The 14,578-nt window shown below is 38.3% G+C and overlaps 1 protein-coding gene and 1 pseudogene across 4 annotated transcripts in view; one reads left to right on the top strand and one right to left on the bottom strand.

Annotated features, from left to right (window-relative positions):
- Dpp10 (dipeptidyl peptidase like 10) overlaps positions 1 to 14,578 on the bottom strand; it is a 1,458,922-nt gene that overhangs the window by 397,625 nt on the left and 1,046,719 nt on the right. The window lies entirely within an intron of this gene.
- LOC110296399 lies at positions 8,221 to 9,423 on the top strand (annotated as a pseudogene).

Consider the following 14,578-nt stretch of genomic DNA (forward strand, 5'->3'; position numbering starts at 1 on the left):
CATTTTTTTTTTATCCAGTCCTCTGTTGAGGGGCATCTGGGTTCTTTCCAGCTTTCTGGCTATTATAAATAAGGCTGCTATGAACATAGTGGAGCATGTTTCTTTCTTACTAGTTGGAACATCTTCTGGATATATGCCCAGGAGAGGTATTGCAGGATCTTCTGGTAGTACCATGCCCAATATTCTGAGGAACCACCAGACTGATTTCCAGAGTGGTTGTACAAGCTTGTAATCCCACCGACAATGCAAACCACTAGAGATGCGTATCTAGCCAAGACAATCACAGATTTCTTGATTACTCTGACTGTCATAGAAAGATGCATTTTAATACTGGGTAAGACCATGTCCAGAGTCGGAAGTCTTGGATTACTAAAATGGAGAAAAGTAACTGACTGCAGATAGCAAGAGTGTATTCTCTTTTTTTTCTTAATTATTAACAGAAAAGGAACAGATACTTCAATATCTTGACGACTTAACTTCCATACCATGACAGACTAAAACCTAACTCTGAGCCAGAACCAACTCTTTCACTCTTAAGTGGCATTTACTAGGTATTTTTTTTAATCAAGTGGCAGGAAAGAAACTAGGACATAACTGTAGCACCATATTTATTTTAACAGGAAAATGAAGAGAGTGAATCCTTATCTAGTACCACCTGCTGACATTCTATATCCAATATCAAAGCAAGGGTATAGGAGAGGCTCAAGGGCCAAGTGATCACTTAGTGATAGAACACTTAACCAGAGAAGATCACAGCTGAGTACAATTGATGCTATGAGCAGGCAATGTCAGCTATAATAAGCAAGGAACCCTGCCTCTCTTTCTCACTGGGTCTTTGGGTATATTTCGCTCTTACAATTCTCCCTAGTAGAGATCAACATCAATAATTTTATTGTTTTAATATGGTTTTCAACCTTAAAATGAATGTTTTTTTCCTTAAAGGCACTTGGCTCTTGCCCAATGAATATTGCACAAATGTTTTCCAAATAAGATAGATGATTCATTTAGAAAATAGTTTTCATCTTACCATTTTAATATTTAAAATTATTATGACTGTAAGCTATTTATTCCTTCCTGCCTAACTGCTTGCCTCCCTCCTCCTTTCCATCCTTCCTTTCTTCCTTCATTTCTTGAGACAACCTTACTTAGCAGCATTGTCTAGCCTGTAACTTACTATGTAAACCAGGCTGAGTTTGAACTAATTTTAATGCTTATGCCTCAGCCTCCCAAATAATGATACTCTTACCAAAATAAAGGACAATTAATCTTATCTCAAATTATACTTTAATCCATAACAATATTTTTCATGCTCTTTGGAAGATCAGAATTTCATTCCCAATATGCATACCCATACATAAATGCATTTATTTATTTATTCAAGAATTTTTTTTAATAATTAAGCACTTTTGTGTTTGTTTGGTTCATTTGATTTCCTATTTTGTTTTTGTTAGAATTTTTTTTTGAGACAGACTCTTGCTATGTGGCTCATGCTGGGCTACATCTCACCATCTTTTTCCTCAGTTCTTCAGTACTGGGACTGCGGCAGGCAAAAATGACAATTCCCAAATTACAGAATACTTATCACTTAGTAGATGGTGATATCTACTTTAGATAGGGGAGAAAGCAAACTAAAACAGGTATCTTACTGCATGCATGGTATTTTTACTTAGTGAATGACACTAAAGAGAAATAAAATTATAAAGGAAAACCTTCAGAAGCAATTATTGCTACAAAATAGCTGGAGACTAGTTTAGAAAATATGGTCTATATGTAAACCTCTGAGTCACTTCTGCTCTTCAGACTGTGAATGAAATTCAACTGTACTGCTTTCATATATATATATATATATATATATATATATATATATATATATATNATATATATATATATATATATATATATATATATATATATATATATTCAAGCAAAGTTATGAATTTGTACAGGACTGAGGAGCTCTTACAATAAATACTATAAAATACTTTGAGTCTGTGTATATATGTGTATGAGCATGGTATATGTGCATGTACAGCATGGATGGTTGTAAGGAAGCCAGAGGAGAAATGTCTACCTGAGCTCTTCAGAGAAGCCCTCTCAGAACCAGAAGCTTGGGAATGAAGATTCAGGGATCATCCTGTCTCACACAATTATTGTTATAGATGTGTACAATCACAGCTAACTCTTCTGTGTGTAGTTTCTGGAATCTGAATTTATAGTCTTATGCTTGAGAAACAAACACTTTTACCAATCTAGCCACCTCTCCAGTTCAGGTAACTTGCTTTTAGGTAGTAATTTTAAAAAATAAATAGTTAGTTTCTACTAACTAAATAGGATTTCTTAACAGACATTTTTCTCATCCTGCAATAATGAGTAATATTTGTATGTAACAATATATAAATGTATACTATATGTTTTTCAAGGGTCAATCCATAACATTCCCATTAGCCAAGGATGTGATTTACCACAGTCAGATAAATCATTGGAGTGCTTAACAGTAGGTGTGTGTTCCTCTTTTTTAATATTTACATTTATTTTTAATTTTGTATATATATGCAAGCATGTATAAATGTATACCATGTGTGCCCAGTGAACAGGAAGATGAGAAGAAACTGCCATGTCCCTTGGAGTTAGACGGTTGTGAGTCAGGTGACATGGAGTTGGGCACTGAATTTGAGTCTCTGGAAGTGCCATCCATTGCCACATGTCTCATTTTTTTCCCAGAATTTACATGGTCTGTTATATTCTATCCTGATCTTAGCCACCTCCACTCTAAAACAGCTCTCTGAAGCTTGCTTCAGTTACACATTATTTATTATCATTGCCAATATAATTGTCATACACTCTACATTTTACTACTAAATAATGTTACGACCATTCTATTCTCAAGTTTGTTATTGGTCAAATAAAATATCTTGAAACCCACTGGGGCTTAGAAGCTAGCTGGTATCAGATACATGTAAATACAAAATCTATCTCATTTGGGGCTAATATCACTAATGTGTTCAATCATAAAGGGGTAGCCTAATGTTTGTGAGGCAGGATAAGGACATGGTAAGATATAGAGTGAAGAGACAGGTCAGTTAGCATGAGCCCCGAGTATACCAGTAAGAGAACATTACCTCAAATCCCCACCACAAACAGGACATATTACACATGCATGGTTGTGTGTAAAGTCAGAGTGGTGGGAAGGAAATAAAGGAGAATGTCAGGGACTGGCCAGTGTGAGTATAACTGAAAATAGTAGCTTCAGATTTATTGGAGAGACTCTGGTTCAAGATAATAAGTAATAGATTAACTGAGAAAGCTTTCCAACATCTATGAAATTTTTCCTTGGACATTGAAGAAAGGTACCTTCTAAGGAAATAGACTAATTTTAAAATAAGATGGCATTTGAGAAAGGCATCACCTGTTTTAGAGAAGGTAACACACTGTATCAATGCATGAGCTACAAGGTGATGTTACACCTCGGTAGCTACTTCTGATGCTCAGATGTCCCTTGGTAGTTAAAAAGCTGACGCTGCAGTTAGTTAGCACCTGTGAAATCATAAACCACCACAGCACTATGGTGATCACCCACACTCACATGCATCTTCAAGAGACTTGATATTATTATTATTATTATTATCTTACCACTGGATGGTAGTCTGCCTCCCTTTTGTGGAAACCCCCTAAAGATCATATCTATCCTAATTTGGAGCAGAACAAAGAGGACTTTCCCTCATGAATATGTCACTTGCCTAATAAAAATTTATAAAACCATCCTTAGCCTCCATAAAATCCATAAGCTATTCCTCTCCTTGGGGATCCCCACTCCAGGGTCTCTTAGGAGCTTTTGCTTTGCTTCTGATGAATTCCTGAAGAGACATCTGCTCAAACTGTCTATGATTTTTGACTGAATTTATGCCTTCAAGAAGAAAGGAACTGAGGAGCCCTGGGGCTGTGGCCGAATCACCATGTACTTCAGACCTTACATTAATAAACACCAGCGTTGCTTCTCTGTAAAGCTCTTTTCTGTCACTTGAGTCAAGATCTCAGTTCCTCTAAGTAGAAGTGCTTTCAGACCTCTCTCAGCATGGAACAAAGAACACTATGACACCAGGAACTGAGCATCTTCTCTTGCTATAGGTAACAGAAAAAAAAAAAAAAAAAGACATGGTTTAGAAAATGATTCTCTAAAGTATTTACTTCAAATACCAAGCTGACAGAGCCTGGGTGTAGCAATGCTGGGACTTCCTGGCTGTCTAGAAATAGCCTGAAGCTCTAGTTCAGTGAGAGAGACCCTGTGTGAAAGGAATAATGTGAGGAGTGATACTTAGAACACCTAAAAACAGCCTGTGTAAACACATATGTGTATGCATATTCACATGCATGTGTACATAGATTACACACACATAACACCCCCTCACACACACACACAAAGAGACAGGGATTATCTCAGAGGAGGACAGAAGAACATTAAGAGATCTGTGAAAAAAAAAAGAAATGCTAAATTATAGGATCAAGTTTAAACCTCTTGAAGGTTGACAATCAGGGATCTTGACACAAAAATATATGTCACTTCAAAGATTACCTACACTGAATTAATATTCATTTCTAGTGCCCCCTTGTCCCTCTGTGTATATGTATGTATATATATATATGTGAGGGTGTGGTATGCATGAGAGTGGTAAGTGGTGTGTGGAATAAGTTTGCATGTCTTTTTTTACTCACAAGCTGTCTATTATCATTTTCTTTCAGCAAATTCAATATGGAACCTGTGGAATATGGCATGGGGACTCTTCACTATGTGCGAAAGTTTACATATGGCCGCATACCTTAAGCAATGCACGGTTGCTCTAACTGCAAAAACCTCTGTTTTTAATTGCAATTGATTTCACGCACTTAGCTTAGTCCTGTGTCCCCATATAAAGATGAAGACTGAAAGAAAACTTGATGGGCCTCGGAGGGAGCCTGATGAAAATTGTCTCAGTAGATGAGAATGAGAAGGTCTAGCACAATTAACAACATTGACTGAAAAGTCAGAACTCAGTTTCCTTTCTGTTTTCTATGGTAAGCAGCAGTGACCAAGGCTCCAGATTTGATGTAAATGACCTTAGATAGAACATCACCCCCTTACCAGACACTGCTGGAGAAGAAAAAACTAAACAAAGGAAGAAAAAGCAACAAACTATTGCTATTGCTATTTTAACACTAAGAACATTTGCAGTTGAAGTGAAAGGCAGGAAGGACAGAAAAATAGTGAAAACTAAGAGGCCATAGGAGCTCCAGGAACCCCTAGTCTGGATGGTATTCTTTCCTGGTTCTGCACAGGAAACAGATGCAACCAAGATCATAGAAAAAAAAAAAGTGGGGTTTTACTCAGGTGACTTTGTAAATATTTGCTATTAGAAAATTAATTTGGATAGTAGCTATGATTATGGGTGAGAGGTGGTATTTCATTGTGGTTCTGGTTAATATTTCTCTAAGATTAAACATTATGCAGAGCTTTTTTTCCACAGGCTAAATCTAACTAGGTTTTAAAGCTTGTGTTCAACTTAGTACTCCATCCCTATGGTTCCCAGCACTTATACTGGGCCATTCACCACTGCCCTAGCTCCAGCTCTAGGAGTGGGGTGTCTATTGGTACGTGCATCCAATTGTGTGGACCCCTCCTACGGCCCCTCACACAGAAGCAAACAGAGAATTTATAAAGAAAAACAAATCTGCTAATTAAAGCATTTGAGTTCATAGACGTCTCAAACTTCAGGGTTTAAAGTGCTTCAGAACAGCTTCAGATTTGAGCTACTTGTGCCAACTCTGGTCTTACAAATAAATGCTCATCTGATGGTTTTATAATTTGGAAAGTGCTGTCCAGGATAGGTTCTGGCAATCAAATTCAAATTCACTGGAAGAGGAGTTTTTGTTCTTAATCACTGAGTCCTCTTTCTAGCTCCCACTAAGATCAGTGTTTAACAATTTCTTAAACCTATGATACTGTTCCTTAAACCATCTATGATACTGTGAAGGTCTTCTTTGACATCAAGTTCATTCCCCTTTGATCCCACTCTACATCTAGATTAACACATGAATGTTTATGGGGGAGCTCAGGGCACTTTACAGAAACACAGTCTACATGGATTGTGTGCACTCCAGAAGAAAGAGTAATGGGCCACAGTTTTAATTTGCTCTGTAAAGTGTAGAAATTAGCAAATATACTTTGTTTTTAATGTTGTGAAACTTTGAACTCATAATTAAGGGGTGATTTGATTGAACACAAAAGAGAAACACAGAAGAAAGACAATTCAGTCTGTTGCTTGATATAGGTACTATAGAAGATAATTTATGAAGAATGTTTCACTAATAGTAAGTATCTTTTCCATACTAACCATCTTCTTGTGTCAAACACATTTATTTTCCATGAAGTCATACACAGGGTTTGAATTAGGCAACATTTTGAATTTCTCATATGCTTAAACTGCTTAATTTCTATGATACCTAATTATCAGTAAATGATATTGTCCTTGCCGTTTTAGAATATGTTTTTACTGTGTAACCCAAGCTCACTATCTTTACCCTTCTGCTCCTGTTTCTTATGTGCTGTTATAGGTATGCACCATCAAGCCAGGTAATAGTTGTGGTCACGATCACAGAGGCAAGTGTTTGAACCACAATGATACTATGTGCATTTAGGAAAATATCATACTTTTTACATTATGAACCTGACATATGTCATATATTATTAAGCTCAAATTTTAGACTGGGTATAGTAATCCATTCCTATAATGCCATGATTCAGGGAGTAGACAAAGGAAGATTGAGTTAAGTCCACTGTCTATCTACATAGACAGTTCTAAGACAGGCAGAGCTACCTAGTGACCCTGCTTCAAAAACCAGAATAAAAAGGGTAAAAATAAGAATAAATCAACATTTTTATATAGATTAGAAATTGTTATGTATTTATAATAAACTAACTGAACTAAATATAGTTTGAAATTCTTCACATACAACTAAGTACATAATAGCAGAATAGAAACAAAAAAATTCACATGAAACCATGGACACATACCCCTATATAAGTGTAAATCCAAATAGATTTCTTCCAAAATTTTCATTGGTCAAGGTGTTTTAAAGCAGCAACAGGAGTATAACTAATACACCATTTCTTTACAATATCCTAGCTCAGTCAATCCTATCAATAGTCCAAATGGGACTCACTAAATGTTCACAGTGGCTCACTGAATAGATCTAATATTTGAGCTTCAATGAATGTATGTGAGAATCCACCCATTATCTAAAACCAAGCCTCTTTCAGTAGAGAATTATACTTGAACACCAAATTCAACATAGTAACCTTTAAGTTATTCCTTGTACACGTTTCCTGTAGAATTTATGTAAGGTATATTCAAGGATAGAAAGATTAAGAAGAAAAATAACCAGTCTGCATTTTGCTCGTCCTCAGATTAAAAACAACAATATCTCAGCAAATAAACTTCCTACCATGAATTTGTAGAAAGGAATTTAAGCCAGAGAATGTCAATTGTATTCATTTCTATCAGCTCACCCATGCTGAAGATTGGAACACTCAGTTTACTTTTAATATCTCACTGTGCAGAAAGAAAATTTTCTACTGGGAATCCAGTCTTCTGCCACCATGCTTCACACAACAGAGGCCCGTATTTTCTGTTGCACTAGGACTTACACTAATGCCTTTGAAAACCCTCCCTTCCTTTCTGACTTCATTTATCTACAATGGACAAAATTGTTTCAGAAAGCAAAAAGCAATATTTCTATTCTTGATAACATCTGTCTAAATTGCTTTTTCCAAATGCTTTTGATTTAGAAAAGTCAAAATTCATCTGCAGGATGAAAGGAATCTCAGAATCTCATTTCTTTTCACATTTCACCTCCTACTCTTAGTCAGTCTAAGCCAGTCCTCCCTCTGCTGAGGCTACAGTGCTGTGCCACCTTTCTTACAGATTTTTTCCAACTACCCTTGCCTGTATATCCTCAAATCTCAGGATTCTGCTCCTATGGGTGTATATGGTCCAAAGAAATTTTTTGATATTTGTTATATTGTTTTTCAAACCATTTAATAACATAAAATCACTACCCACACTATATTCTAGAACTTTAAATATGGCTATGAAAGCTAAAACTATATTCAATGTCCAATGAGAAACCTGAATTGTTTCATGGCCTATCAAAATTATTTTCATTCTATTGGTAGTGTATGATGGCAAGATGTCTCACAGGAAATTCTCAGTTCCCAGACATGCCTCCTTGGGCTTCTTGCCTTGGAAGCACAGCAGCCAGCATCATGGGAAAGTGATGAGTTTCCCTAAGGATGACCCTTCCAAGCCTATTCACCTCACAGCCTGTCTAAGGTACCAGGCTGGCATGACCCACATCGTGGTCATTGACAGGCCAGGATCTAAGGTGAACAAGAAAGAAGTCGTGGAGGCTGTAATCATTGTGGAAACCCTACCCATGGTGGTTGTGGGCATCGTGGGATATGTAGAAACCCTTCGAGGCCTACAGACCTTCAAGACTCTATTTGCCGATCATATCAATAAGTATAAAAGGTGGTTTTTATAAGAACTCTCCCAAATCTAAGAAGAAGGCTTCCAGCAAGTACTGTAAGAAATGGCAGAATGGCACAGGCAAGAAACAGCTGGAGAAGGACTTCAACAGCATCAGGAAGTACTGCCAGGCCATTGCCCACAGTCAGATGCATCTGTTTCCTCTATGCTATAAGAAGACCTACTTGATGCTTATCCAGAGGAATGGGGATACTGTGGATGAGAAGCTAGCTAGACTAGACCCTAGAGAGTCTGGAGCAGCAGGTGCCCGTGAACCAGGTGTTTGGGCAGGATAAGATAATTGACATCATCAGCGTGAAAAAAGCCAAAGGGTACAAAGGGGTGACCAGTCGTTGGTATACAGAGAAACTGTCCCAGAAGACCCATTGGGGTCTGTGCAATGTTGCCTGTGTTGGAGCCTGGCATCCAGCCCATGTTGCCTTCTCTGAGGCTCAAGCTGGGCAGAAAGACTACCCATCACCAAATAGAAATTAACAAGAGGATTTACAAGATTGGTCAAGGCTACCTCATCAAGGCTGGTAAACTGATCAAGAACAATGCATACACTGACTATGACCTGTCTGACAAGAGCATCAACCCACTGGGTGACTTTGTGCATCGTGGTGAGGTGACTAATGACTTCATAATGCTCAAAGGCTGTGTGGTGGGAACCAAAAAGCAAGTGCTTATATTTCTAAAGTCCTGGCTGGTCCAGACGAAACATCGGGCTCTGGAGAAGACTGACCTGAAGTTCATTGACACCACCTCCAAGTTTAGACATGATTGTTTCCAGATCATGGAGGAGAGGAAAGCATTCATGGAATCACTCAAGAAAAACTGCATTGCCAAGAAGGAAGGTGCTTGATTCCAGGATCACCCCAGCTGGTGGGGTCTCATCAATAAAATGCTTTAATAATAATAATAATAATAATAATAATAATAATAATATATTCTACTTGTTGAAATTACAGTTAAGTGTGTATGTAGGGTTTTTTGGTGTGTGTGTTGGGTGACTGTATTGGCATCTGTTTACAGCGTGATCATGGAGGTCAGAGTAACTTGTGGTATTTGGTTATCTTTTACAATGTTGTGACTGAGGATTGAATTCAGGGCATCAGTCCTGGTTAACATCTGTCTTTGTTCTTGTTGCTCTGTCTCTCACTCCCTTTCTCTCCTCTCTCCCATTCTCTGTCTCTCTCTTTCATTAGTGTGTGTGTGTGTGTGTGTGTGTGTACCTCTGTCTGTATTTGTGTTGGTGTTTGTGTGTGTCTGTGTGTCTGTGTGTGCTTGGGATAGATGTGTGTATGGTCATAAGTTGTCAAAATAATTTTTAAAAGATTATTTAAAAAGATAATTCAGTGAAATGTGGAAAGAATATTTATTCAATACAATTTCAAACAATTGAAACATTGAGATTTAAAGGTTGAGCTTTGGATGAGGTTATATATATATAAACTTATTAAGTGGATTTTGAACAGCACTTGCCAATCTTTATCTCAAGTATGATTTAAGAACTTACAGTGCCATTTCTGCTCCTTCAGTTGTCACACTTTTTTCTAATTCTGACACTGATTCCAACATGTGGTATTTTATGTTTTATCTGTCATAAAATATCTGACAATTGCTTTAATGTTAAGTGTTTTAGTCCATAATTTCCCCTCTGGATGCCTTCATCTACCTCTGCCCTGCTGCATGCTCACTGTAACCTTGGTTTGTCACTACAACCTGAATGTCTATGTCTGTGTGTGTGCCACAGTCATTCACAGGGAAGATGGTGTGCCCACGAATTCACAAAAGAGATTGTGCCTACTCATTCACACAGGAAAGCACTCACCCCAGTGTGATTTTAAGAAAAGCCTCTGAAAGGTAGCTAAGTGTTGATCATGATTTTACATTTCTGATCAATGGTTGTATATGTAGATACTTGAAAGGACACCCTCTTGTCTCCCCATGTAAAGATAAGGTGACTTGATTAGCATCTGAATGTCAGGGAGAAGTCCTCAGAAGGAAGTACATTTGTGTGATCTTGGATTCCACCTCTATTTCTGACAGAAATTAATGTCTGTGGTATACATCCCTGTTGAGCCTCCCTTCATTCACTTCTTACTTTGTGTCTAGGGACCATTCTGTGGTCTGTAAGACAATGCAAAGACTCGCTATTTCTTCTAAAACATGATTCACACTTAATATCTGTCATTTTTTAATCTTCTTGCTGCATATATATCTTTGTGGATGTACTTCCTCTTTCCACGATCCATATTACATTTCTTGGTATATTTGTTTTTTGGGTATGCTTGGGTGTGTGCATGACAAGATGTATGTGTTGACATCATTTGACAACTTGTTGGAGTCAGCACCCCTCCCAAAAAAAAAATGTCAGTTCTGAGGACAGATCTCAGGCTGCCAGATGTGATAGTTGGTACCTTACCCATGAACCATCTCTCTGGCCATTAATACAATGCATGTATGATCTTAAAACAGGGATGCTACAGCACTGTGAACTTTGATTCATGTGAGAACTACACACATCTGCTTACACAGTGACTAGCTGAAATAGTGCTAGATAAACCAATGAGTGCAAAGCTCATCTTGTGGTTACATGGTGACTATAGCACAAAGAGTTAGAACTAAAGTTGGTTATTATGGAAATTTTTCAGAGGTGAATTTGAATGAGGCTGCAAAGACATGGAAGATACTTAGCTACAGCATGACAAATGGATTACTTTATTTCAAAAGTGTGTAAAATAAGTACAGATTATATGTAGGTGTTCTACTTTGCTCTCTGTTGCTGTGATAAAATATTATGATCAAAACCAATTTAGGGAACAAAGAGTTTGTTTGGGCTTACAGTTTTATAGAGATTGAGGTTGTAATGGTTGGAGAAGCATGGCAGGAGGAAGGGGAATGGAAGCAAAGAATTTAGATTTTTATCTGCACACAGGGGGCTGAGAAAGACAACAGAAAGTGCAATAAGGCCAAAAATCTTCAAAGCTGAAGCAGGGACCTTCTTCCTTCAGCAAGATCCCACCTTCTAAAGATTCCATAACCTCCAAAAACAGCACCATCAACTGCACATGAACAAATGTTCATGTTCCAGTACACAATCCTATAGGAATATTTTTCATTCAATCCACCACTGTGGGTGTTTGTGTAGCTCTGTGTTTGTTCATGCCAATATGTGTACAACCATCTTTACTGCTTAAAACAGGAAACTGAAGACTCTTTTGCCTTCTCATCATAGCTCAGTGTCACCCCAGGTCCTCAGGAAGTTGTTCAGACTGAATGAATCCAGTCCTCATATTACCTTTCCCTTTCTATACCTGTCATAGAGAGGATCCTGGGTTCACCCTGTGTGATATTATAATTGCAATTACTTGGGCTGGCAAGATGCTCACTTAGTAAAATGACCAACCAGTGAACTGGTTTGAATGAGAAATGTCCACTATTAGCCCAGGTATAAAATACTTGGTCCCTAGTTGCTTGTGCTATTTGATGAGGTTAAAGGGGGTGTGGCCTTACTGGACAAAGTGTGTCAATAGGGCACAGGCTTTGAAAGTTTGTAGCCTGACTTCATGTTCAACTTGCTTTCTCTGTGCTGTTTTTGTGGTTGAAGAGCTGAACAGTCAGGTTCCTGGTCCTGTGATCATGCCTGCTGCATGTTGCATACTGAGTGGTACCTGCTACACGCTGCCATACCTCCCTACCAAGTTCAACTCTTATTTGTCTAGGGCTATAAGCCAAACCCTATTTTAAGCTGATATTGGTCATTGTGTTTTATCACAGCTACAGAAAGTAACTAATACAGCCTGTATTCATGAGTATCTGACTTTGGTCTCCAGAACTCATATTAAAGAGCTAGGTTTGATGATATACACCTAACTCTGGGAAGAGGAAAACAAAATGATGCCTTGGGCTTGCTGGCCTAATAGCTTAGACTAATTGCTGAGTTCTAGGCTTTATAGTAAAAAACTAAGGTTGACTGTTTTTTTGAAGAATGATACCTGAAGCTGACAACTGACAGCCACTCTGCAAACACACACACACAAAGATGCACACGCGCGCACACACATTCATGGGATTCATGGATCAATCCCAGAAAGGCAGGACATTTCCTTGAAGAGAAAATTTCACTGCAGCTTGTTCTTATGAAGGAAAGCCACTTTCTTTTTCCAGACAGAACAGCAGACTTCTGAGCTCAAAGTCAGTGAACAAAACACTTAGCACAGATTAGGAAAGCTAAGCCACAACATGAATTTCATGTGGTTGGTCCAAAGCATTGTAGGAGCTGAAACCTAAGTTAACTGAAATTCAGAGGCTAGACTTTACATCATTTGTCTTTGATTCATGCTGAGTTTGAACTCCAGTCCATACTCTAGTAGTTGGTGGAACAGTGCCTCAGCTATGTCACTTCCAGAACATTCATTTAAATGAGCTCCAAAGCTATTAAATGTATCATTTTATCATGTTATTTTTATGTTTATGTTTTATTAGCTATCTTCTTCATTTACATTTCAAATGCTATCCTTTTTCCGAGTTTTCTCTCTGAATGTCCCCAATACCCTCCCCTGCTCTGTTCCCCAACCCATGCACTCCCACTTCTTGGCCCTGGTATTCCCCTATACTGGAGCATATAATCGTTGCAAGACCAAGGGCCTCTCCTCCCATTGATGGCCGACTAGGCCATCCTCTGCTACATATGTAACTGGAGACATAAGTTCTGGGGGATACTGGTTAGTTTATATTGGTGTTCCTCTTATAAAGTTGCAGACTCCTTTAACTCCTTGGGTATTTTCTCTAGCTCCTTCATTGGGGGCCCTATGTACCATCCAATAGATGACTGTAGGCATCCACTTCTATATTTGCCAGGCACTGGCATAGCCTCACAAGAGACAACTATATCAGGGTCCTGTCAGCAAAATCTTGCTGGCATAGAAACTTAGAATTCCCAAGATACAATTTGAAAAACACGTGAAACTCAAAAAGAAGGAAGACCAAAGTGTGGATACTTCGTTCCTTCTTAGAATGGGGAACAAAATACCCATGGAAAGAGTTACAGAGACAAAGTTCAGAGCTGAGAGGGAAGGAAGAACCATCCAGAGACTGCCCCCACAAGGGGATTCATCCCATAAACAACCACCAAACCCAGACAGTCCTTTTATTTTTAAAAAGTCAAAAAGCTACTTATTATTGTAAAATTGATAGCAATTTTACCCTGGCTTGTAGGAAATGATTTTTACATGGAATTATAAAAGAGCATATTTTCCAAAAATTGTAATAGTTTAAAAGTCCAACAAATAGGAAAATGCCTCTTAGGAATACTGACATTTCAAATAATTTTACTAATTACCTTAAAAGGAAAATAAATTATCAGCACTTAAAAAAATAAAGATATTTCAAGACCTAAAGTCTAAACCTATATAGGTCTAGAGAAATGTCTCAGTGGGTAGGAGCACAAGCTATACAAGCATGAAGACTTGAGTTAACAGGAAATCATCATGCATACCTGTTACCCTAATTTCTGTGGTGAGCAGAAACCAGAAGACTGCTGTTGATTGTTGGCTGGCTACCTAGATCTACTTTAATGAGAGACCTTCTGTCAAGGAAATAAGAGAAAGAATATTAGAACAGGGCATTTGTTGGAGTCTTCTGGTCCCTAGCGCATACACTTGCACTTATATGTTCAACCCTCCTACACACACACATACACACACACACACACACACACAAGAATACACATGTATATATGTCAAACTGTGTATTGTTTAGTGCTTGTGTGTTGAGGGGAAAGTACAATTTTTTAGAATTCTTGTTGGTGTTTTTCATCTTGATAAAAGCTACAGTTGAGTTAGGGAAGCAGAAACCGGCCTGAGTAGGACCACAGGCCTCATCCGGCTGGATCAGCGCCGGGGTAGCGGGAGCGCAGGGTTGCCTGACACCCACCAGCTACCCACGACCCCCGCCTCAGGATTTTGGGACTGCTGGTGAGTGGAACACAGCTTCTGCTCCAATCCAATTGTGCG

Source organism: Mus caroli, chromosome 1, assembly GCF_900094665.2.
Source record: "Mus caroli chromosome 1, CAROLI_EIJ_v1.1, whole genome shotgun sequence".
NCBI classification, from domain to species: domain Eukaryota; kingdom Metazoa; phylum Chordata; class Mammalia; order Rodentia; family Muridae; genus Mus; species Mus caroli.